Genomic DNA, 27,347 nt, shown 5'->3' on the forward strand with positions numbered 1-27,347 from the left:
CCCTGTCGTATTAGTTCTCTGATAAGTCCAAGAAAAGTTATTAATTTTTAATTTTTCCAGCTTTTTATTGAAGAACAAGACAAATGATTTCCAAGCTCTTTACATGTCAAAGCTGAAATCGGAAATTTCAATCAAAGTTTAAATATGGCTTTTTTATGCCTAGCAGTTCTTCTCACAGGAATTTTTTGTTTGTTTTTGTTTTTTGTTTTTTAGGCAGAATCTCAGTCTGTCGCCCAGGCTGGAGTGCAGTGGCACAATCTTGGCTCACTCCAACCTCTGCCTCCTCCGTTTAAGTGATTCTTCTGCCTCAGCCTCACCATATTGGCCAGGCTGGTCTTGAACTCTTGACCTTGTGACCCACCCACCTCGGCCTCCCAAAGTGCTGGGATTACAGGCATGAGCCACTGTGCCCGGCCTCTCCCAGGCATTTTATACTGTAAATATTATTGCATAAGGGCACACAATACATGAACAGAGATATTCACTGTAGTATTGTTTGCAACACTGAAAAACTGGAAACAATTAAGTGTCTACCAATAGGATACTGTTAAATATTTTGTGGTATAGCCACACAAAGGATTTCTATGAATGGGGGTGTAGCTAGAAAACTAGTGATGTAGACATCTGTAGCCTAATATGAATAAATAGGGGAAAATACAAGTTGTAGACTACAAATATAATAAGATCAGATTCTGTGTAAAATTTTAAAAATACATACCCATATGTAAGCCTATATATATATAAAATGCCTAAAAGAAGAGGCAATTAAAACATTCATTGTTGTTACTTGTGAGATATGAAATGGGAGGAAAACATTTACTTTTTACTTTATAGCTCCCTTTATATATTCTTTTACAAAGAACATTCATTATTTTATTATTATATAGAACAGGAAGAAATAAAACCATTTTTGTTTGCGGATGATATCATTGTTTACATAGGAAAAAAAACCTCCTAAAATGAATAAGTGATTATAGCAAGTAAGTATTACCTTAAAGGATATACAGTTAATATTCAAGTCAATGACTTTCCTAATATAATAGCAATGAACAACTGAAATTTGAAATTAAAAACACAATGCCATTTACATTAGCACCTTAAAAATAAAATGTTGAAGTATAAATCTAATAAAATATATACAAGATCTATATGAAAAACACCACAGAACTCATCAAGAAAATCATAGAAAACTCAATGAATGGAGAGACATTTCATGTTTATGGAAAGGAAGGCTCTAAATTGTTAAGATGTTAGTTTTTCCCAACTTGATCTATTGACTCATTGCAATCCCATTGAAATTTCAGCAAGCTGTTCATGCATATTGAAAAACTGTTTCTACAGTATATAGGAAGAGGCAGAAGACCAAGAGTAGCCTAAAATACTAATGGAGAAGAACAAAGTCAGAAGACTTACGCTACCTGACTTCGAGACTTACTGTCAAGCTACAACAACCAAGAAGGCATAGCATGGACAAAATAATAGATAATTATTTCAATGGAACAGGACAGAGAGCTCAGAAATTGAGCTACACAAATATAGTCAACTGATCTTCAACAAAAAAGCAAAAGCAATACAATAAAGAAAAGATAGTATTTTCAACAAATGTTGGTGAACACCTGGATATTACATGCAAAAAAATAAATATAGACACAGACCTTACACTATACGCAAAAATTAACTCAAAATAGATTATATTTTGGACCTAATGGACCTATACATAAAATGCAAAACTGTAAAACTCTTAGATGATATAGAAGAAATGCAAATGACCTTGGATTTGACAATGACTTCTTAGATAAAATACCAAAGAAATTACTGATAAATGAAACTTCATTAAAATTAAAAGCTTATGCTCTATGAAAGACACTGTACAAAGAATTAGAAGATGGGCAGCAAATTGGGAGAAAATATTTGCAAAAGACATATCTGATAAAGGACTATAACCCAAAATACACAAAAAATATCTTAAAATTTAACAATAAGAAAACCAACAACAGTATTTAAAAATAGATAGAAGATATGAATGGATCTCACCAAACAACATACACAGGTGGCAAATAAGCATGTGAAAAGCTGCTCAACATCATGTGTCATTAGGAACTTGCAAATTAAAAGAAAAATGAGATATCACTACATACCTATTAGAAGGGCAAAAATCCAGAAACTGAGATCACCAAATGCTGGTGAGGATGTTGAGCAACAGGAATTCTCCACACTTCATCTTAGCCAAAAGGCCAAGAAGTGATAGCAGCAGGAACTCTTATTCACTGCTAGTAGGAATGAAAGTGGTACGGCTACTTTGGAAGACAGTTTGGCAGTTTCTTACAAAAATTTTATATATGATCCAGCAAGTATACTTCCTTGATACTTATGCAAATGAATTGAATACTTAGTTCACACAAATCCTTCACATGGATGTTTCTACCTTCTTTATGCATAATTGCCAAGACTTAGAATAAACCAATATGTCCATCAGTAGGTGAATGGATAAATAAACTGTGGTATATCCATACAATGAATAACTATGGTTATTCAACACTATATGAAAAGACATGGAGGAAACTCAAATGCATGTGAGTAGAAGAAATCAATCAGAAAAGGTTACATACTGCATGAGTCCAACTGATGCAGGACAAGCAAGCCCCAATATTAAGTCTTAGCCAGGGAAGGTTTTTGGCTTCACCCAGAAAAGAATTCAAGGGTGGGCTGGGTGGTGTTAAATAACAACTTTTATTGACATGGCAGAAGTACTGTTGCTTGTGGAGCAGGGTTACCCCATAGGCAGTGGTGTCCAGGGTAGCAGCTCAGAGGCAGGTTTGCACTCATATTTAACCCCACTTTTAATTATATGCAAATTAATGGTAGATTATGCAGAAATCTATAAAATGAGGGTGGTAACTTCTGGGTTGATGGGTTGTTGCAACGGAAAGGGGGCAGTAACTTCTGGGTGTTGTCATGGCAATGGTAAACTGACATGGCACACTGGTGAGCATGTGTTATGGGGAGGTGCTTCTGCCCAGACCTGTTTTAGCTAGTCCTTAATTTGGTCCAAGTCTAAGCCCACCTCCAGAGTTGAGTTCCCCTTCCTACCTCACAACAATATGACATTCTGGGAAAGGCAAAACAATGGAGTCAGTAAAAAGATTAGTGGTTACCAGGAGTTCTGGGGAGGGGTAGGTGAATAAGCTGAGCCTAAAGGAATTTTAGAGTAGTGGAACTATTCTGTATGATACAATAATGGTGGATGCATGTCATTATACGCTTGGCAAAACCTACAGAATGTATGACACCAAGAGTAGACCTCATGTAAACTGTGGACTTTGGGTGATGATGTGTCAATGTAGGTTCAGTGATGTAATAAAGCTACCACTGTGCTACACTATGCTGATAAGTGGGGGAGGTGGTGTGGGAGAAGGGGGTACATGGGAACTCCCTTTACTTTCTGCTCAATATCGCTGTGAATCTAAAACTGCTCTAAAAATTAAAAGTCTATTAAAATTAAAGTCTAAATAAAGCCTATTAAAAATAAATATATATATTTAACAATGCTGCACCTCTTATTTTATTTGCAAGAAAAAGTAATAGGCCTTGGGGAATATAAAAATATACTAACAAGATTTGAACTAAAACTTTTACATAACTGAAAAATGATTATCAAGATTCAGTAAGCTTGGCCAATGACATGATTCTTCTATTTGGACCCCTGTATTATTTAATCTTATAATTTTGGTGACCATTAATGGTGGTTATTAGTGCAGGATATGCAGGTCATACAATGGCCATTAAAACCAAATATCAAAATAAACTGAATTTTGAGCCAGATCTTCGAATTGTTGTATTTTCATAAACCATGATTTCCAAAAGTAATAAAGCCTATTTGAATAGACACATTTAAATAAAATAAGATGCACGCTTAATTTAAAAATGAATGACATACATTTTGGGGGTATTTGGGGCATGCATTTTTAACCCTTTTTGGGAGTGTGTGATCAAAAAATTTGTGAGCTATTGATTCAGAGGGCCAGACGCACTAGTAACTAAATAGTCTTATTGTCAAGATCAGTGACAAAGACATGAACTAAGGGGCATTTGGAGCCCAGCAAAGGGTCATTTCTTGTTTTTGCTCTGGGAGACATCAGCAGCATTAACATAGAGCTTTTATTTACTTTTATTTTAAATACAAATTGTTCATGGGCCATCAGGAAAGCACATTTGCCTAACAATTTGAAAATGCCCACATTTTGGAATTGAGGTCGTTTTCCTATATATAATGTTCTTTACTTTTTGCAACATGTGGTTAATGCAAAAATAATATTTACCTAAGGGACAAAAATTCTTTCAGCTATGCCTTCTTGGCTGGTCCCTTACCCAGCCTTTAAAATGTATTCCTGTCTCCCGCTTTCTGTTTATTTCCCCAGAAACAAAGGGGAAAATCTTTGCCATCCATCTGTGTAAGGGGCACCTGATAACACATTAGGCAGTCACTCTCTTATTTCAGGGAGAGGAGAGGACAATAAACTAGAAAATAGAATTGCCATGTGGAATAGTGCTGATGCATCTTTTCCTTACATTTTGCAAAGGTTGTAAGGTACTAAAATCGTGGATTTTTAGCCCAGGGAGAAATCATCTAATCTAGTCTCCTTATTTTAAAGATGAGGAAATTTAGTCTCAGAGAGTTTTAGTGGCTTAGCCATAGAACCATCAGTTTGATGTAGCTCGTGGATTATAGTCTAGCACTTTCACTTACAACTGGGGACACTCAAGCTCAACAAATTGAGGGACTTTTCTAAGATTACACAGCCAGATGGGGGGTTTAAGAGGAGATCCCGGTGTTTGGACACTCAGAACTCTATGCTGGACTGACAGCCCCTTAATGAGGTAAGATAGTTCTGTCAAAAGAAATGAGGGCTGAGAAGAGGTAGAATGGTGAGATCCATCAGGTCATGAAGTCTCAGTTCGCATTTCCTCATTGTATGAAAAAGAATTTGGCTGGCCTTTATCTCACTGTACCTGGGAGCTAACCTCTAGGCCCTTGAAATTTCCCCAGTGATAGCAGTGTCCGTTATTCATGGTGGGCCCTTCAGACTACATCTGATACTTTTTGCTAAGAGGTCCTGTTCCTGTCTTATGTCTCTTAACATAATGTCCTTCAGTTCCATCCATGTTGCAGTGAGTGACAGGATTTCAGTCTTTTTTATGGCTGAGAATATTCTTTTTTTTTTTTTTTCCCAGTTGGAGTCTTGCTCTGTTGCCCAGGCTGGAGTACAGTGGTGCGATCTCAGCTCACTGCAACCTCTGCCTCCCGGGTTCAAGTGATTCTCCTGCCTCACCCTCCTGAGGAGCTGGGACTCCAGGCGCCCACCACCACGCCCGGCTAATTTTTGTATTCTTAGAGACAGGTTTCACCATGTTGGCCAGGCTGGTCTGGAACTCCTGACCTCGTGATCCGCCCGTCTCAGCCTCCCAAAGTGCTGGGATTACAGGCGTGAGCCTCCGCGCCTGCTCTGGCTGATAGTATTCTATTGTCTTTATCCATTGTCTTTATCCATTCCTCCATTGTTGGACACTGAGGTTGGACACTTTGGTTATTGTGAATAAAGCTGCAATAAACATGGGGGAACAGATGTCTCTTTGATATACTTATTTCCTGCCCTTTGAATAAATACCCAGTAGTGGGATTGCTGGGTCATATGGTAGTTCTATTTGTAGTTTTTTGTGGAACCTCCATGGTATTCCCCATAGATAAATGTTTGAGATGATGGATATGCCAATCTTGATCTGATCGCTATGAATTTTTTGTATGACAACATCACTATGCACCCCATAAATATGTACAATTATTACATGTCCATTAAAAAAATTTTTTTTTCAGTTCCAGTGAGCTGCCCTTGTTGGCAGTTTTCCACACTGTAGTGAGAAGGTTACATCTTTGGGGATGACAGAAGCTTCAGGTGGGGAACTTTCCCAGACCTCACCCTATGCTTCTCCCTTTGGCTGGTTTTGATTTGTATCTTTTGGCTAAAGTAACATTGTAATAATAAGTACAGCACTTTCCTGAGTTCTATGAGACATTCTATTGACATTCTACTCAGAGGTAGTGGGAGCCTCCGAGTTTGCAGCCAGCTGGTGAGAAGGGAGTGTGACCTGGGAGCTCTGGGACCTGTGGCTGCTGTCCAAAGTGAGGACAATTTTGTGGAGGGCAGTGCAGGTAACCTGCAAAGTTTGCTTAACCTTGCATATTTGGCTTTAGAAGTCATTGGACTCGTGTTCCTAAGATTCTAAAACTTTAGGGAGTAAGGACAGAAATGAGTTTGAAAATACAAAGGTTAAAGCCGTGAGATATGTTGCTTTACTTTCTCCACAGAAACTCATTTTCTCTAAACTCCAGCCTTTACCGCCTCACGCCAGCTGCACTCACAACAGTTTCCCAAGGCTCCCAGCCATGACCTGTTCTTTGAAACATCCCAGTGCAGAACATAACACAGACTTGTTTTGTTTTGTTTTCTGCTGGGGCAAGATTGATTATTTAGAAAGCAAGATAAAAATCTTTTAGTAACTTCTCTCACGTAGGCAAAAAAGCAAGCCAGCCAGCAAGCAAGCAAGCAAGAAAAAAAAAAATCACCTAATTTCTTATTTTGGGTAACTGCTGGTTTGCTTTTTGCCAAACAGATTCAGGGATTACTTGAACGCTGGGTTGAGTTCACAGCCAGGTTGTCTGGCACTCCCCTCTTCAGGAAATCAGTCTCGTCCTGCTTTAATTACCTCTTTGGAACAGGCAATTTTTGTGCCCAGGCATGAATTCTGGAAGACAGAGAGAATGGAATCACTCAAGATAAGCCAAACTAGGATGTTGAAGGCAGGAAAGTGCAGGCGTGTAGCAAGAATCAAGTTTTACAGGAAACTAAAGGTTAATATTATTGTCACTGTTGTTAGTTTTGTTTTACTTTGTTTTGTTTTATTGTATTGGATTTTTTTTTTTTTTTTTTGAGACAGAGTCTCACTCTTGTTGCCCAGGCTGGAGTGAAGTGGCATACTCTCGGCTCACTGCAACCTCCACCTCCTGGGTTCAAGCAATTCTTGTGCCTCAGCCTCCTGAGTATCTGGGATTACAAGCACGCGCCACACACCCAGCTAATTTTTGTATTGCTAGTAGAGACGGGATTTTACCATGTTGGCCAGGCTGGTTTGGAACTCCGGACCTGAGGTGATCCGCCCGCCTGCCAAAGTGCTGGGATTATAGGCATGAGCCACTGTGGGGTTTTTTTTTTTTTCTAACTTTAGATGGGAGTCTTGTCATCAAAAATAAATACAATTGCGTGGAGCTGCTTAAAATCTGAAAACTAAAAATAGGAAGGCAGGGGCTAAAAAGTTATTTTAGGAACCCCCCCACCCCCTCCGCCTCCCTGCCGCCTCCCAACCACAGTCACTCCTGGGCTCAGCGGGGAGCAGGAAGCACGTTTGGTTATGCCATCTTGGAATAAGAAGCCATGGCTGGGTGGATCGGATCCGCTTATGATGCATGTAGAGCCGAACTTGAACATGACACCAGCTGGGGGAGGGGGGAAGAGGGGGAGGGGGGTTGCGGGGGAGGCGCCGCCCTCACTGCTGCAGCTCCTTCGTTCTGTAGAGGGCACTGCCGGCGCTGAACCACTGGATCTCCGTCTCGTTGAAGGTGTGGTTCAGGAGGTTGATTTCCTGGGGTGCTTGATGATGTACTTCAGGGGCTTGCCAGCGTCAAGTCCTTCAGGCTCTGAATGGTCAGCTTGTCCACAAGGTGAATGTTGTTGTCAGCTGGGTCAGCGAAGGTCAGGGGCAGCAGGCCCTGCCTCCTCAGGTTGGTCTCGTGAATCCTGGCAAAGCTCTTGGTGATGATGGCCCGGCCCACTGAGGTGGCGAGGCTCCAGCGCGGCGTGCTCCCAGCTTGAGCCCTTGCCATAGTTCTCGTCCCCAGTCACCACCCAACTGATGCCATATTTCTTGTAGTAGTGGGCAGTGTCAGGGAAGGGGCCAAACTCATGGGTGACAGCATCGTGCACAGAGTTGGCCTTGCCATTTTCAATGTTGATGGCACCACTGAGCAAGTTGTTGGAGATGTTGTCCAAGTGCCCACGGAACTTGAGTCAGGGGCCAGCAGCTGAGATGTGGTCAGTGGTACCCCATGCGGGGGTGCTGGTAGGTGTCCTGCCCTGGGCCAAACTCTGCTTGGGGAAGCTCATCTGCATCCGGAGCCTCCAGCTTGAACTTCTTGCCATCCTTACCTGTCAGGTAGTTGGTCTCTGGGTTGAACTTGAGGGTTCCCACAATGGCCAGGGCTGTGACAGTCTCTGGGGACGTGATGAAGGCGTGGGTCTTGGGGTTCATGTCGTTGTGGCCCATGAAGTTCCTGTTGTAGGAGGTGACAATTATGTTCTTCTCCTGCTTCTTGATGTCCTTTCTGTGCAACTGGCCAATGCAGGGGCCACAGGCATTGGCCAGGACGATGCCACCCACATCCCTCAAGGTCTGTGCATAGCTGTCCTGCTCAATGGAGGCACGGATCTGCTCGGAGCATGGAGTGATAGTGAACTGGGACTTGCACTTGAGGCCATGGGCCAGTGCCTGCTGGGCCCCACCTGCTGAGCACCCCATGTCTTCATAGCTTGAATTGGTGCAGCTGCCCCACAGACCCACTCAGATGTCCAGAGGCCATTCTTCCTTCTCTGCCACCTTGCCCACTTCTGCCACAGGGTGAGCCAGGTCAGGGGTGAAGGGCCCATTGATGTGCAGCTTCAGTTCACTGAAGTTAACTTCAATTAGTTGGTCATAATGGCACCCAGGGTCAGGCACCAAGTGATCTTTGAATTCATCAGCTAGATTGGCAACGTCTGCCTGGCAGGTCTTGCTCATGTACTTCTTCATCCTGAGGTTGTAATGGAACACGGAAGTGGTGGTCCCGATTTCTAAGCCCATGTTGCAGACTGTCACCATGCCAGTGCAGGAGATGGAGTCTACAACAGGCCCGTGGTATTCCACAATTGCACCTGTGCCACCTTTCATGGTGAGGATGCCTGCCACCTTCAGGATCACATCTTTGGGTGAGGTCCAACCAGAGAGGGAGCCCATCAGCTTCACGCCAATCACCTTGGGGCACTTCAGCTCCCAGGGGATCCAAGTCATGACATCCACAGCTCGGCACCCCCAACTCCAATGCAGATGCCCCCCAGGCTGCCACCATTGGGGGTGTGGGAGTCAGTGCCAATCAGAAGAACCCCAGGGTATTCATACTTTTCCAGAATAATCTGGTGAATGATTCCAGATCCAGGCTTCCAGAAGCTCACGCCATATTTGACACTTCCAGTTGCCAGGAAATTATAAACTTTGTGGTTGATGTCCTTGGCCTGGTGCAGGTCTTTCTCACTCCCGAGCTGGGCCTCAATCAGATGGTCACAGTGGATGGAGGATGGCATGGTCACCTTGGGAGCCTGCTGCTGATGAATGGCAGCATGGCCATCTGGGCCATCCATCCTGCATGGTCACGCTGTCCGGCCACTGCTGCAGGTATGTCCCGCCCTGCTCAATTTCCTGGCTGGTGGGGTCATCCGGGTGTCTGTACACGATCTTCTCTGAGAGGGTCAGAGGCCGGTTCAGTCATTTCCAAACAATGTTAATGTTCTTCTCTAGCTGGTCATAGTGGATGTACTTAGGCTCAAGGTGGCTCATCGCCACCTTGGCCCGTTGGCACAGGACTGATGCCACATGGTACTGCCGCACACCCAGAGCTTTCTGCAGCCGAGTAACCAGTAGGCTGTAGGGCACCATTTTGTGCAAAGATGGGGTCGCATTGACAAAGACAGGGTCACGTCTGTGTTTGTTTTAAAAGAGAATATATTGTATCTACAAGGTCTGGAAAATGCAGTAAGAAAATGGGGTGACGGTGCTTCCAGCATCTGGAAGAGGGTAAATCTCTGGAATCAGGCACTCAGCCAGCACTCACTCTGACTTCATCACCTCTTTCAGCTGGATTTGCTGAGCTCTTCCCTGGCAGGCCAAACCCATGAAAGCAGACGGCGCCTTGGGAGCTTGATCTCTTCCAACTGTCAGGGCATGGGAGTCTTTCTGCCACTCTTGTCTCACAGCAGGAGTACCTGAAAAGAACCCTGGCCCTTTTGGGGAGGGGGGTTAACTAGGCTTGTTCTTACAGAAAATAATGGGCTGATAGGGGAGATTCTCTTCTTCTTCTTCACAATTTATGTCAGATGTAACCCTCTACTCTGTGAAAGATAACAGGTTTGGTCATTAGAGATGAAGGAATTTAATTAATTTCTAAAAGTATTTATGGAACAGGTACTATATATCTGACAGTGAGCTGAGAATACAGAACAGAGGGGAGAATAAGACATTGGTAGCAGAGTGATAGTCAAGCAGGTGAACAATTATCATCTCATATGATAAGAGCTATAGTAGAGACATGTGCAGGTACCATGGGGGCAGAGGCGAATGCCCGATTCCACAGAACAGAGACAATGGAGAAAGAAGAGAAGAAAGCATCTGGACTGGAGATAATCTGACAACATGGAAAGGGCAGGGTTTTTAAAGTCTATCAGATTAACTGCAAATCCCTTTATCCAACTCTGTGTCCCTGGGAAAATCACTTAACCTTTCTGAGTCCCTATTTAATCAATATGATATAAAGAGTATACTCACATCATAAGGTTATGATGAGGATTAGATGAGATCTTTTAGACTACTCATCTAGAGCACTGCCAGGCCCATGGTCACTCCCCAGCAAATGACAGCTCAGTGGCTATAATTAATGTCAAATTGGATTTTGTCATTTCAGTGGGGAAATGGAGCTGTGGGCTCCATTGAGTGGGACGTAAAGAAGCAAGAGATGACTCATCTCTCATTTGAACAATCAGGCAGATACTGAGGACAAGCACAATTAGGTTTGGAGAACAAAGGGGGAACATCAGTGTGGTTTGGAATCAGTTGCAGTTAACATGCTGTGGGATGTCACAGTAATCACGAAGGAGGAAAAGGAAGGAGGTGTCAGTTGGACTGCCCCAAGGCAACCCTTGAGCCATCAGGACAGCTCAACACCTCCTCTGTTTTCATCTTTGTACTTCTTGTTAGTCAGGCAGAGGACCGTTCCTTCCCATGATTCAGACTGTATCCCGCCTCATCTCCCTGAACTTTTTGAGGACAGCTATAGGCAGGTACAAGCCCTGATTGGACTCATTACCTCAGTCATTCTTTTAATTTGATAACTATATTGAATTACCTACTTTATGCCAAGAGCTGACCTAGGACCTGAAGGAACAATTGAATAGAATAGTTGAGTTCCCTGCTCAATAATCTTAAATATACTTGCATGTATTTGAATATTAGGCATCTCTATGCCCTTCCTTACTTGCAGACAGTTTAATTTGAATAGAGGAGGGCATTTTTCCCTCTCGTATCAATTCTAGATACCTTTATGGCAACAAAAAAAGAAAAAACCATCCTGAAATGTTTCTTAGAAATATATAGTCCAATATTCTTGATTCAATAAATATTTATTGGATGTGTATCATAACCATACACCCTTATCTTTATCTTTCAGATGAGTAAAAGAATCCTAAGGGAGGTAGTATGGAGTAAATGTTTGTGTCCTCCCAAAATTTCTGTGTCTAAGCCCTAACCCCTAGTGGGGTTATATTTGGAGATAGGTCTTCTAAGAAAGTAATTAAGGTTAAATGAGGTCATAATGATGGGGCCCTGATCCGTTTGGATTAGCATCCCATTTCCAAGTAGACACACCAGAAATCTTGCTTCTTTGCTCTTTCTCTGAATGTGTGCACTGAGGAAAGGCCATATGAGCATGGAGCAAGAAGCCAGCCATCCCCCAGCCACAACAACAGTTCTCACCAAGAACTGAATTGGCCGGCACCTTGATCTGGACTTTCCAGTCTCTGCAACTCTGAGAAACTACATTTCTGTTGTTTAAGCCACCTGGCATATGATATGGCAGTCAGAGATGACTAAGACTGAAGGGCCACTGTATCAGTTAGCTATTGCTATATAACAAACCACTCCACAACTCAACCACTTAGACATGAATCATTTATGATTCATAACAAATCTGCAGGATTGGTGGCTCACACCTGTAATCCCAGCACTTTGGGAGGCTGAGGCAGGTGGGTCACCTGAGGTCAGGAGTTCGAGACCAGCCTGACCAACATGGGAAACCACGTCTCTACTAAAAATACAAAAATTAGCTGGGCATGGTGGTGCATGCCTGTAGTCCCAGCTACTCGGGAGGCTGAGGCAGGAGAATCGCTTCAACCTGGGAGGCAGAAGTTGCAGTGAGTCGAGATCACACCACTGTGCCCCAGCCTGGGCAACAAGAGTGAAACTCCATCAAAGGAAGGAAGGAAGGGGGAGGGGAGGGGAGGGGGGGAGGGAGGGAGGGAGGGAGAGAGAGAGAAAGAAAGAAAGAAAGACTGCATGTTTGTCAGGGGTTGGCTGATCTAGGCTGGTTTCCACTGTGGTTGAGTTTACTTTATGTGTCTCTCATCCTTTTGCTGGGATCATCAGGGAAAGTCCTCATGGTGATAGCACAGTTAAGGGAACAATGAAAACATGCACATGGTCTTGGAGCTGGCATGTGGTTACTTCTGTCTCATTCTATTGGACAAAGGAAATCTTTTAACTGGAACGTGGTTACTTTTGCCTCATTTTATTGGCTAACGTAGGTCAAACAGATGAGCCCAGGATCAGAACAGGAACATGCTGTCAAGTTTAAGGACAAAGGTGTGAATGCATGGAAGGGAAGAAAATTGGGATCATTGAGGCAATCTAACACATCCAGGATTCAAATGGAGGTCTCCTTGGACCCTGGCTAGGGTTATTTTCACCATGACAAATTACTTTTTGTTTTAATGTGAAACACATACACAGACATGATTGCTCTTAGCCATCTGAAGTACTGAGCCTCAACGAAGCAGAAGATAGGCAAGGTGGCTATCACAGCCAACCCTTCCAGTGTGCTTTACCCCCCTAAATCTCCCTTATACCCTTATACATATTGTCCATTCTCCATGCCTCAGGCTATCGCCCCTACACCATGACCAAGGTCATCCTATACTTCCAAACTTGGGGTCCTGAGTTTTCCTAGTCTTCTTCCAATTACATCAAAACCTGCTCTCAGGAGGCTTTGCTATAAGAAAAAAAAAGCTGATCCCTGAATTCTGGTAACTTTTACTAAAACAAATAGCTACTGAGTATTTAATCTATATGTGGCTCTGTGCCTGGTGTTGGGCTGCTGGTATTAGAAATGAATCATAGAACTAATTGTTAAGGAGCATACACTCCAGAAGGAGAAATAATGCATGCACATAATTAATTGTTTTTATTCCCTGTGAAAAAAAAAAAATTGAATATAGTGCCAAGCATTATCCTAGAAAGGTGGATTACAGTGATAAATCAGACAGAGCCACAGGCCCTACTCTGGCAGAGTTTAGAGTTTACTAAGGACCTGAGGTAGATCAGAGAATACCAGGAAAAGATGACATTTCTGTGAGTTGAGAAGAGCTAGGTGAGAAATCAGAGAAGGTATGGGGTGTAGGACAGGTAACAATTAAGTGGGTTCATGAAACACATACTGGGTTGTTTATAAGCAGTATTAGTCTTCTAGGAATGTGGTTAATAGAATCGTCGCTGGAGTTAATGGCTGAGTTTGAATCTTTGTCTTAACACTCAGAGGGAAGGCCATGGACAAGTTACTTAATTTCTCTGCTCAGTAGTGTGCTAGTAAATGTTTAAAACCAGTTTTCCAAAAAGAGAGAGAAAGGGAGATACGGAAGAAGGAAGGAAGCAAGGAAGCAAGGAAGGAAGGGAGGGAGGGAGGGACAAAGGAAGGGAGGGAGGGATGGAGGGAAACCAAGCTAGCTCTGCCTAGTAGCATCTTCTATTTTCCATGATGTAAATACTTTCACTGTGGCCTACTTTGAAATACCAACATGGTATCAGTGAGAAGTGGTGTGCAGTAGCATACCATTTTCTAGTATTTTTACCACACAGACACAATTAACATAAATATCCTCAAAAGCATATGTAATAGTGAAATGTAGTAAAATAACTAGCAAGTTATGAGTTTTGAATACTTGCTTTCGTTTTAAATATAATTCATTTAATTGAAAATTTATATAACTTAATTTGTAACAAGAGCTGCACTTAACAACCAACCCACAAAATTTCTAAAACTCCGTCAGCTTGCTTTGGCTCTTGCAACTCAGTGTGAGCCATCACCAGGACAGCATAGATTCTGTGTCTCAATGTCTCATTTATAAAAATAATTATATTTATTCATAAATAGCTCCATAGGTTTCCTTTTTTCTTTTTTTTTTTTTGAGATAGAATCTCGCTCTGTCACCAGGCTGGAGTGCAGTGGCGCGATCTCGGCTCACTGCAACCTCCGCCTCCTGGGTTCAAGCGATTCTCCTGCCTCAGCCTCCCAAGTAGCTGGGACTACAGGCATGCACCACCATGCCCATACCCAGCTAATTTTTGTATTTTTAGTAGAACGGGGTTTCACCCTGTTGGCCAGGATGGTCTCGATCTCTTGACCTCGTGATCTGCCTGCCTCAGCCTCCCAAAGTGTTGGGATTACAGGCGTGAGCCACCACGCCCAGCCCATGGGCATCTTTTAAGGATTAAGAAAGATGGTTCATAGAAGACATTCTGCATCTAGAAAATTATAAACACTCAGTAAATGTTGGCTATCATCATTATTTTTGCTATCATTGAGTTTATTTATATGTAAAGTATGAATAGTATGAATACCAGGAAGGATTCGTGGATGAGTGAGGCACTTGGAGATGAGACCAGCCTTGTGAGAATCTGGTCAGTAGCCATAGCCTACCATTGATAGTACAAATGCACATTATCCTCAGATATGAGCCTGTTCGTCACTGTAGCCTTAGGACATGGCAATTGCACACACTGGCACATGAGTTCTTCTGTGCGGAATTGGGCATGTGGCTGAACCTAAGCTGGGGATAACCCATTCTGCACACTCAGACTGGAGATTGCCTCCTGGCTCCCTTCTGTCCTAGTACTGCTCATATATCTGGTTTCTTGCTCTCTCAGAGCCATGGGCACCCCAGAACTCTGCCACCTTTTTCTTTCTTCTGTCCCATGGACTCTCTGGGAACAGAGGGCTCAGGAATAAAGCTGACATTTAACTGTAAGTACTGCCTTTACCAGACATCTTTTTTTTATTATTATTATACTTTAAGTTCTAGGGTACATGCGCACAATGTGCAGTTTTGTTACATAGGTATACATGTGCCATGTTGGTTTGCTGCACCCATCAACTCGTCATTTACATTAGGTATTTCTCCTAACGCTATCTCTCCCCCAGCCCCCCAACAGGCCCCGGTGTGTGATGTTCCTCTCCCTGTATCCATGTGTATTCTCATTGTTCAACTCTCATTTATGAGTGAGAACATCCAGTGTTTGGTTTTCTGTTCTTGTGTTAGTTTGCTGAGAATGATGGTTTCCAGCTTCATCCATGTCCCTGCAAAGGACATGAACTCATCCTTTTTAATGGCTGCATAGTATTCCATCGTATATATGTGACACATTTTCTTTATCCAGTTTATCACTGATGGGTCTTTGGGTTGGTTCCAAGTCTTTGCTATTGTGAATAGTGCCGCAATAAATAGACGCGTGCACGTGGTACCAGGCATTTTTCTAAACACTTTACATAGATTCAGTCATTTGTTCTTCACAAAATTGGATGAGGCAGGCACAAGTATCATCTCCATTTTATGGATAACAAAGACATGTCCAAAATCAGTCCTCAAGTGAGTGAAAGAGCTGGAATTTGCACCTCACTGTTGGTTTCAGTACCCACACCCTTCCTTCCCTACTGAGCTCCACTGTTTCCGAGCTACTGTGCTTGTCATCGCATGCTTTCGTCATAGACAACAGCAGCATCGAAGCCAAGAAGATAATTATTTTAGGGTTTGGGATTTTAATATATTTTTGGCAGCAAAGCAACTTGACTCTCTTAATTGTGCTTTGCTTCATCTTGAATTAAAATAATTACATTGAATTCTGTGACAAACAGTAGAATGCTAGTAGTCATTTTTCCAACCAACATTTTTTAAGTGTCTTCTACGTGCTGTCTGGTATTGCTGTGTGCACTTGTAATGCAGAAGAATGAGATAAGGCAGAGTTGCCGAAGAGGTATGCAGTGTAGTGCAGTGGTAGAAAAAATACTACGGGCTATGTTTGAAGAAGGTGGAAGGTTCAATTTTCTCTTCAAACATTTGGATACTTTCATAAGGACCTAAAGACATAATTACAGGACACTGTAAAAAGTGTAGTAACCAAGGTTGGTGCAGGCAGAGAAAGAGAGGAGAGGAAAGGGCATTTCACACAGAGGGAAAAACATGTATAAAGGGAACAGTCAAAACAGTATTTTTAAGAATAATTCCAGAAGTGGAAAAGCAAAACATCTAACAGAGAGGAGTCTTGGCTCCTAAGGGTGCAGGGTATAGGTAAAAACAGGGGAAAATTAAAATTGAGCATGATGCAAGTTACAGAAGCATATCAGGGGTGTGAGAGTGGTGGATCACTGGGTCCTCCCCTCTGGGTTTATAGGTGGCAGAACTGAGGTGGAAGAGTCTGATGTCACGGTTCTCATAGAGCCGACATTCAGACCCAGCTCTTCACGTTGCCATTTCAAAGAACATTTTGCTATCTTCTAATATAGAGAGAAAGGGGACTCAGATTGCTGAGTAATAGGGAATCTGGAATGCATTTGAGATGTGAATTCTATTGGCGATGACAGAGTCTCATTTGGATAAACAATTGCTCAGATTGTTTAGGGAATCGCGTTGATTTCCTAAACAAAATAAGTAAGTGCTCCAACTGTGTACATATAGAAGACATCCAAAGAGGAAGGGGCAGAAGCCTGATACATTTAGAGAGGACCTGCTGGTAGGAACACAGCAAGTCACTGGCAGGGTTGGGATTCGAGTCTTTGTTTCTAGGCTCTCAACCTAGCACTTGTTACCCAGGATCAAAAGTCCTGATCATCTCTTTGCAGCAGAAACTGCTCCTTGGTCTATAAACTATCCCATAAGTTATTCTTAAAGAAAGAATGATCTACAAAACAAATTACTGCCTCTTTAAAACTTCCTGCATGATAAAAATTAGAAATAGCAAGAGTCCAGCATTGCAGCTGCAAATGAGAAAATAATGGGCAGTGGTATTTGCTTACAGGCTGTGATAATACACATCTCTAAGCCTCACTTATGCCCAGTCTCCTGCCCAGAATTGCTCCCCTTTTCCTTCATATCTACCTATAATACACCAATCCACCAAGCACTGGGTCAAACCACACTTCCTCCATGGCAACACTCCTAATATCTGCAGCCTGCAAAGATCATTTCCACTTTCTGCCTTCCTAGAGCATGAATGGGCAATTGACTGTAAGAAAGTCAGGAGCCAAGTCTGTACTCACTTGTGTTTTCCCTTAATTGTTTTCTGTGGAAATGTCTTATCATCATGACAGAAGAACATGCTCCTCAAGGATAAAACGACATCTTCTCTTTATTGTGTTCCCTAATGATAGTTAATATATGGAGCAGTGCTTAGAAAACAAATGCTCATTATGCTCATTCAGTAAACATCGCATAGCTTATGCTAGAATATACAGGTGACAGATGAACAGGAAACTATCCCTACCATCAAAAAGCTGCCACTCTCCTGGGAATACAGATGTTTAAAGAAATGAAGCAGAGTCCTATTCAGAATAAATTTGTACCCCTTATTTCACCAAAGAAGGTACCGAAACACAACATAGACTTGCTGAGGTCTATGAGTTAAAGAGTAAAGACTCAGAGTTCAAACATAAAGCCGGGGGGAACATCAGGGCATTCTGAGGTTACTGCAGGTGGTCTCTCTTGTCCGGGACAAAGAGTCTGTGGGAGCTGTCCTCAGGAGGGTGTCTGACCCTTTGTGTTTTGAGGTCCTAAAGTAAGACCCGCCTGAGCCTGAGAAGAGGACCAAGAGAAAAGGAGAACTAACATTCTAGGGCCACAGTAGGACTCAACATGCTGTCCTGACCTGGAGCCAGCCCAAAGACACATTCTTTCTTAGCGTGTGATTGCACAGGTGGATTGAGGGACATGTTTTCCAAGCTCATGGCAGTACCTTGAATAGATGGCCCATCTTCAGCAACTGTGCCCCAGCCCTACCTTCAAGGAGTCTTCAGGCAGCTTCCGCTTCTGCATACCAGAAGGTGATGCATGCCAGCACCCTCTCCACTCCTCAGACACAGCTCACCCAGGCTGGCTTCTATTCACTGCCAGCACCCTTCCCTGTGGGGCAGAAGAGAACAGAAAGGACCAACCTGGCCTTACTCTAGATGCTTGCTCATTTAATATGGGACCCCTTGGTGCCACTAGGGATGAGCCAGCTGAAGGATGTTACCAGTAGGAGCATAGGGAAGGTCTGTAGGTTGAGGACACCCTAAGAGGCATTAGTTATGCCCAGCTCCATCCTCACCTGCACATGAATGTTGGAAAGAATACTTGGTTATACAGTAGGAGAGAGCATTTAAAAATCAAATTTATTGAGGTAGAATTTAGGTACAATAAATGAGTGCATCCATTTTAAGTGAACAGTGTGAAGCATTTTGTTATATGTATCTACCCATATAACTAGTGAGGGCATAGAATATTCCCGTCACCCTAGAAAGTTCTCTCTTGCCCCCTCTCTATCGACTCTCCTTGCTTCCCAGCCCAGATACCAACTGATCTGAGGCCTATCACTACAGACAAGTTTTGCCTCTTCTAGAATTTCATATGCATGGAATTATACAGTATGTTCTCTTTTGTGTCCAGCTTCATAGGATCAGCATAATTGTTTCCAACATTTTATTATGTAATTTTTCAGACATACAGAAAAGTTAAAAAAATTTTACAGTAGATTCCTAACCTAGACTCTATCATTAAGATTTTCCTTCCCTTCTTTATTATATTTCTGTGCATTTATCCATCTTCTATTCATCTACCTTACTTTTTGATACATTTCAAAGTAAATTGCAGACACCAGTCAACTTCCTTTTAAATACGTCAGGATGTTTTACTAACTCACTTTCAATTTTAATTAATTTACTAATGCAATATTTGTTATGTATTTTCTTTTAAGGTAAAATTAACATACAATAAAACACAAAAATGTTTAACATATTTTTTTTTGAGTTTTGACAAATACACATACCCATGTTACCAAAACCCCTATCGAAACATACAGTGTTACATCACTTCAGAATTCCCCCATGCCTTTTCCCAGGAAACACTCTTCCCCCCACTGCCAAAGCAACTTCTGATCTTTTTCTACCATAGATTAGTTTGTCTGTTCTAGAACTTCATATAAATGGAAACACCACATGTACGTTCTTTTGTAAGCCTCTTACTTAGCATAATGCCTTTCAGCTTCACCATGTCCTTGTATTATCAATATTTCATTCTTTTTATTGTTGAATAGTATTCCATTATATCAATATACTGCAATGTGTTTATCCTCTTATTGATGGACATCTTGACTATTTCAAGTTCTGGTCGATAAAGCTATAAGTGTTTTTATACAAGTGTTTCTATGAACATATGTTTTGTTTCTTTTTATTAGGGAAATACCTGGGAGGAGAAATTCTAGATCATAGAGTAGGTGTGTGGTTAGTTTTAAAAGAAACGGCCAGACTTTCTCTGAAGTTTTGGTATCATTTCACACACCCGCCAGAAACTGATAAGAGCTGTACTTGCTCCCTGTAGGAACAAAGTGTATGTTTCTAGGTTTCTTTTCTTTCTTTTTTCCTTCTTTTCCCTCCTTTAGTTATTTATTGTTTTACTTTAGTGATTCCCATTAGTGTGTAGTGATTTCTCACTAGGATTTTGTTGTTGTTGTTGTTGTTGTTGTTGTTTTCTGAGATGGAGTCTTGCTCTGTCTCGCAGGCTGGAGTGCAGTGTCGTGATCTCGGCTTACTGCAACCTCCACCTCCTGGGTTCAAGCAATTCTCCTGCCTCGACCTCCTGAATAGCTGGGACTACAAGCACGTGCCACCACGCCAGGCTAATTTTTGTACTTTTAGTAGAGATGAGATTTCACTATGTTGGCCAGGATGGTCTCAATCTCCTGACCTTGTGATGCACCAGCCTCAGCCTCCCAAAGTGCTGGGATTACAGGCATGAGCCACCGCACCCAGCCCTTACTATGGTTTTAATGTGCATTTCCCTTTATATATGCTTATTGGTCACTCATATATCTCCTTTGGTGACATGTCTGTTCAAATCTTTTACCTACTTTTTAAATTTCTTTTTGTGTCTTTTTCTTACTGAGATAAAGAAATTATTCATATAATTTGGATACAAGTCTTCTGTCTGACGATAGATACATAATATTTAAGTGGCTTACATTTTAAATTTTCTTTTTATCTTTTTGAATTTTGCTGTATATATCTAAGGTATACAATATGATGTTTCGACATACATAGAGATAGTGACATGGCTACTATAGTCAAGCAAATTAACACATCCATTATCTGACATAGTTACTCCCCTTTTTAAATTCAGTACCTTTTGAAAAGTAGAATTTTAACTTTTTATTACTTTTCTTTTATGGCTAGTGCAGTTTTGATGCACTTTCAGGGAAATCTTTGCCTGCATCAGGCCATGAGCACTTTTCTTCTGTGTTTTCTTTTTTTCCAAGAAATTTTACAATTTCAGCATTTACATTTAGGTCTATAATCTATTTTGTTTCTTTTGCTAGGTAGGATTTGAGATACTATTTGTTTATATGGGTTCTTTAGAAATGATGTAGGAGTATTATTATTTATACCTTAAATATGTATTAGAATTTACCATTGAAGCCCTCTAGGCCTGGAGTTTTCTTTGGGGGAAGGTTTTAAATTATTCATTCAATATTCTCGGTAGATACAGGCCTTTGAGGTTTTCTATTTTCTCTTTAGTTATTTTTATTAATTTACACATTTCCAAAAGAATTTCAGTCTCATCTAGGCTATAAATTGGAAGCAATTGTTTATAATATTTGTATTATTTAATATCTTGTTCTTAAGGTGGTTCCAGCAGACCCAATATACCATGATATATGCCATCACAGGAGAAATGCAGAGCAAATGTGGAAGAGTATAGGGAATGATTTCTTGAAGTGGTATTTAAGCTTAGATTTTAGAGATGAGAAAGAATTTTTAAGGTAAGGAGGCAATGCAGAGAGGGTAGAAAGAGGGAACCGCATGTGCAAAGAACCCGCGGCAAGTGAGAGCCTGACACTGTCAAGGCATCGTCAGTTCAGTGTGGTGGATTTGGTAGAAGATGATGTGAGCTATGAGAGAATTAAACAGGAGCCTTGAAGCCTTGATACCCAAGATTTTCTCAAATTCCCATTTATCTGGTGTTTTGTTTATTATAATTGCCTCTAGCACAAGAATATAAGCGTTGTGAATGCAAGATGTTTTGCCAGTTTTGTTAACCATTATATTTATCCTCAGGACCTAGAACAGCTCCCGCAATGCAGCGGGAATTCAGTACATTTTTGTTGATTGAATGAATCAGTTAATCAATACCCAAATGTGTCCACATTAAACATGTTTTCTATAAATATTAAAAAAATAACAAAGCTGAGTTAAAAGTCCTAGGAGGTTGCCAGGCTCTCCAGTGTTCAGCCCTCTAGCCCCAGCCTGTCAACCTGGACAATTCACAGCAGTGCATGGATGGTTATAAGGTTTTCTGTTCTGACAGTGGTACCAACAAGCTTTCATATGAGGAACTGGAAAAGGCTGCTGGTTGTAGGCTCAACATCATAGTTAAATGCACTGATGAAATCTTCTTTGAATTTCCCAGAGTAATTTAGGGGCTCCCTCCTCTGAGCTTCCGTGGTATCCTGTAAACAGCTCCTTCATTACACACCTTATATCTCCACACACATTATTACACGCATTATATCTTCTCCTTTTGGAGGTGCAAGGAGAGAGCTTGAAAGCTAAGAAGGTAGAAGATAAATTTTCAGTATTTTAAGCCACTGCCCTGTGGAATAAGAGAAAGTTCACAGTGGTAAATTCTTCCAGCTTTACCCAACTGGGACGTTTAGAAAGTTACCAAGCCTCACCACCATTTAGCTAGATGGTTGAGGCAAGTCTTCCATTTTACAGATGGGAAAACTGAGGCTTGGAGAGGCGGAGTGCCTTGCCCAGTGTGACACAGCCACTCAAAATGGGGAAGGGATGACATTTAGGACTCCTAACTTGGTGTCCAGTAATACACAGCACCAGCATCACCTTCTTCTTCATCTTTCCTTTCCTCCCTGCTACAATTGCTCATTCCTCTCTGTGTGTCACCTTCCCACACAGATCTCAGTGAGCCTCTGTAATTCTTGTTTACAAGCCTGTCTTCTCATGGTCAAAAATAGGACATAGTAGGTGCTTGGTCTGGTCACTCATATATCACAGTGGTTAAGAATCCAGGAATCAGAGAGAAAGTACATTTAAATCCCAACTCCAATGTAATGAAGCATTGGGAAAAGTATGTAACCTCTCCATGCCTCAACATCATCATTGGTAAAATCATGCACATTGAAGTCCAATACAAAGTAAGTGTTCAATAATTGTTAGCTGTTATTACTGTTAATAATAAATATTTGTTGAACATCATCTTCAGGCTAACATACAAATTCCCAAAAGACATAGCCATTTAGCAATCCTGACTGGCTAGCCCAGAGTCCCATCTGGACCTATGTTAAAATAAAGTTGGAAGAAAAAATAAATTACTGGACTCTGTGTGCTAGCATGTGGGGGCTGAGATAATTCATCTTTCTGCAAATGAAAATTAATCATCTTGGCTTTGCTCAGCAGGCAGGCAGCAAGAATGCCGGTTGCTCCCTTCCCTGCCACTGGCGGGATTGTTCAGGAAATGAAGAAAGAAGATGGGATTGTTACAGGAGGCAGCCTCACAAACCACATCCTCCACATCAGATATGGGCATTATCAGCTTCCTCTTGGTCCTTTCTATTACCACTTACTTAGCCACCCATGGTGACAGGCTCCCAGCATAGCAGCCTCGTGCTTATAGCATTATTATTCTTTAATCTGGTTTCAATACATTCCAACAATACACGCTTTTATCTAGGACTGCTAAAAAAAAAAAACACCTATCTGCTCAACAATTGGAATAGAGTCTAAGGCATTAGATGCATATGCTAAAAATGTCTGCTTGTGAGATAAACACACATTGTGTGTGTCTTCTTTTGTACCTCAGAGAACATTTTCTGAATAGGTGGTGGTCCATTTTCTGAGTCTCCTTCTCAAAATTATTAACAGAAAATTACAATCCTTCTTCATATATAGGCAAAGCTCTTTACTTTTGGTCCCAAGCATTTTGTGATGTGCCCTCTACAAAGATACTAGTGATAGTTACGTGACACGGGTGAGGTTCGTGTCTATTTTTCACATAAGACAAAATTGAAACCCAGAGCCTTTATAGGGCTGGGCTAACGTCGTAGCTACAACTAGGGACCGATTTTTCTATCTTCCAGACCCACAATTCTTCTACAGCAATATGGTAGATGCCTGTTCACCTACCCAACACCCATTTTCCCTTTCTTCTCACTAAAAAAGAACACCAATGTGCCCAGCTAAAAATACTCACCTTTCCATATTTTTCTGCAGCCAACTGTAGCCATGTGGCTGTGTGTTGGTGATGTGAAGCGTTTGAGAAACAATCTTAAAGGATACAGACTCAGCATGCCCTTCAGCCTTGTAGCCCTTTTTTTTTTTTTATCATTTGGGCCTCTAATGTAAACATAGGAGTCTGGAAGTGCAGCAGCTATCTTGGGACCATGAGGTGACATTGGGGCCAAATGCTAAGGATGGAAGACAGAAATGATGGAAAGAGTCTACTATCCTATGGCATGGTGGAGCCACTACACCAAGATGAAATGGCCTATTCCTGCCTGCTTCTGACCACATTAATCTGTTGTTTCTTGGGTGAGTTGTTGACAAACATGAGTCCTAATTGATACTGAACACAATGTTTCTCTTTTAACTGTAATGTCCTTTATTTCTTTGTGATATACTTTGAATCTGTGTCTCCACCCAAATCTCATGTTGAATTGAAGGTGGGGCATAGTGAGAGGTGACTGGATCTTGGGGGTGGATTTTTTTTCATGAATGGTTTAGTGCCATCCCCTTGTTGCTGTCCTCGCTGTAGTGACTTCTCATGAGATCTGGCTGTTTACAGCTGTGTAGCACCTTGGATTCTTTATTACTTCTGCTCCCATGATAGGAAATGCCTGCTCCCCCTTGACCTTCTGACATGACTAGAAGCTTCCTGAGGGCTCCCCGGAAGCAGATGCTGGGTTTATGTTTCCGTACAGCCTGTAGAACTGTGAGCCAATTAACCTCTTTTCTTGTAAATTACCCAGTCTCAGATATTTCTTATAGCAGTGCAAGAATAAATTAACACATTCTGTCAATCAAGTAAACTCCTGTTCTTCTATTAAACCTCTGCTCAAGTGCTCCCGTATCTGTGAAATCTTCTTTGAACTTCCCAGAGTAACTTAGGGCCTCCCTCCTCTTAGCTTCTGTGGCATCCTGTAAACAGCTCCTTCATTACACCCATTGTATCAGGTAGCTGAGCATTTGTATGTCTGTTCTCTCCCCACAAACATCTGCAAGGACAAGGACTACAACTTATAGTCCCAGACCTGTCACTTAGTAGGCACTCAATAACATTTTATGTAATTAATTGCTTCACCTACGTGGTCTCACCCACATTAATCCATTTTTTGTTATCTTTTTGGAAATCTGTTGGCCCAATTTTTAAATATTGATGTTTTTCAGTTACATACTCAGACCTTTTCTAGTTTTCTTCCCAGAATGACCTCATTCAGTCTAATAATTCATCATGCTATGAAGATGCTGATGCCTAGCCCAGATTCCTACTTAGGAATTTCCAGCCCAGGTCCCCTCTGGATAGAGAAAGAAATCTTCTCTGACTGTTCCCTGCTCATCTGTGCAGCTTCACACTCTGCTGGTCTCTCCAACATGACCGTACCATGGCTACCTTGAATTGTCTCTTCCTCAGATCCACCATGTTAATTCATGCCTTCATGCCTTTGATTATGTTTTTCTTCCCTTCTGCTATGCCCTTTTCCGAACCTGCTTCCCCTGCCCAGTCTAGAGGATTGATTTTCTGCTCATTCTTCAAGTTTTAGTTTACCTGTCACCATGCTTGTGTATTCCTCCAAGATTTCTCAGACAGATGAGGGGCTCCTTGAATCCATGTTCAGATGGACCTGTCAAATTTAAATCTCACAGGATGGTAACTGCTTTTCGGCATGACTCTCTTCTTTAGATTATAAACTTCTCATAGACCAAAACAAGGCCATTTTTGTTCATCTTTATGGCTGCAGTGCATAGCCCAGTGCCTGAAATAGTTGACACTTTATAAATAATTGTGGAATAAGTCAGGGGTCCTCAAGCCCCAGGGAACCAGGCTGCGCATCAGGAGGTGAGCAATAGGCAAGCAAGCACAGCTTCATCTGTATTTACAGCCACTCCCCACTGCTTGCATTACCACCTGAGCTCTGCTTCCTGTCAGATCAGCTGCAGCATCATATTCTCATATGAGTGTGAACCTTATTGTGAACTGCACATGCAAGAGATCTAGGTTGTGTGCCCCTTATGAGAATCTAATGCCTGATGATCTGAGGAGGAGCTGAGGCAGTGTTGCTAACCCTGGGGAGTAGTTGCAAATACAGATTAACATTAGCAGAGAGTCTTGACTGCACAGAGACCATAATAAATCAATTGCTTGTAGACTCATATCAAAACCTTATCCATGAGTGGCAAGTGACAAGTTGCATCTGGTGGCAGGCTTTAAAGTGGCAAGTGAGTTTATATACTTCAGTTGTACAGCTGCATCTGGTGGCAGGCTTTAAGTCAGAATCTGACACTTACTTTAGTCTGCGTATGGCCTGCCCATTATTTTACCATTTCCATCGGCACCTCTTTCCCACAGTGCACACTTGTCTCAGTCGGTTTTCGTAAGCACACAAGCTAATCCTAGCCAAAATGAGTAAAAAACAAATGTCACTGGAAAGCTTCTTGGAAAAGGGGGAAAGACCCAATGATGAAACAGCAGAAGACTCTCTTAAGACTGCCAACAAAAAGACGGCTGCATTTGAAAGAAAATGCCAAGAGTCCTACTTAAATTACAGCATCATTGCAACAGGAGGATCATATTCTTCAAGCCTGCTTTGTATAATATTTGGTGACCAACTATCCAGCAGAGCCATGAGACCTTCAAAACTGCTTCGCCACATGGAGACCAAGCACCCTGCATTAAAAGACAAGTCTTTGGAGTTTTTCCAAAAGCAAAACATGTGAACACAAAGAATGAAAGCAATTATTGAAGGCTACCACTTCATCAAATGTGTCTGCACTGAGAGTGTCATTCTTAGTAGCTAACTGCATTACTAAAGCCAAGAAGCCCTTTACTGTTGGTGAAGACTTGATCCTGCCTGCTGCTAAGGATACTTGTCATGAATTTGTTTGGAGAAGCTGCAGTTCAGAAGGTGGAACGTGTTACTCTTTCAGCTAGCACCATAACTAGAAGAATTGGTGAAATAGCAGAGGATATTGAGGCACGATTGTTAGAGAGGTTTAATGAGTCACCATGGTATGCAATCTGGGTTGATGAGTCTATCAGTGTTGACAATAAGGCAACAATGCTTGTTTTTGTGCAATATATTTTTCAGGAGGATGTACATGAGAATAAGTTATGTGTACTTTTGTTGCCAATGAACACCACAGCTGCAGAACTATTCAAGTCTTAGAATGACTACATATCAGGAAAACTGAACTGGTCATTTTGTGTTGGTATATGCATGGACAGAGTGGCTGCCATGACTGGATGGCTTTCTGGTTTCACTACTCAAGTCAAAGAGGTTGCTTCTGAATGTGAGTCTATGCACTGTGTCATCCATAGAGAAATGCTGCCTAGCCAAAAAATGTCACCTGAACTTAACGTTTTGCAGGATGTGATTAAAATTATCAATCACATTAAAGTATATGCACTTAACTCATGTCTGTGTAGCTCTGTGATGAGATGAATATAGAGCACACACGTCTTCTCTTATACACAGAAATGAGGTGGTTTTCTTTCTTTTCTTTTTTTTTAGACAGAGTTTTGCTCTTGTTGCCCAGGCTGGAGTGCAATGAAGCGATCTCGGGTGGGTCACTGCAACCTCTGCCTCCCGGGTTCAAGCAATTCTTCTGCCTCAGCCTCCCGAGTAGCTGG

At 41.8% G+C, this 27,347-nt stretch overlaps 1 long non-coding RNA gene and 1 pseudogene across 1 annotated transcript in view; one reads left to right on the plus strand and one right to left on the minus strand.

The window, feature by feature from the left end:
* LOC134809725 (uncharacterized) overlaps positions 1 to 27,347 on the plus strand; it is a 527,418-nt gene that overhangs the window by 355,449 nt on the left and 144,622 nt on the right. The gene's annotated exons all lie outside the window — the stretch shown is intronic.
* LOC100612783 (aconitate hydratase, mitochondrial-like) lies at positions 7,599 to 9,977 on the minus strand (annotated as a pseudogene).

Source organism: Pan troglodytes, chromosome 23 (assembly GCF_028858775.2).
Source record: "Pan troglodytes isolate AG18354 chromosome 23, NHGRI_mPanTro3-v2.0_pri, whole genome shotgun sequence".
NCBI classification, from domain to species: Eukaryota; Metazoa; Chordata; class Mammalia; order Primates; family Hominidae; genus Pan; species Pan troglodytes.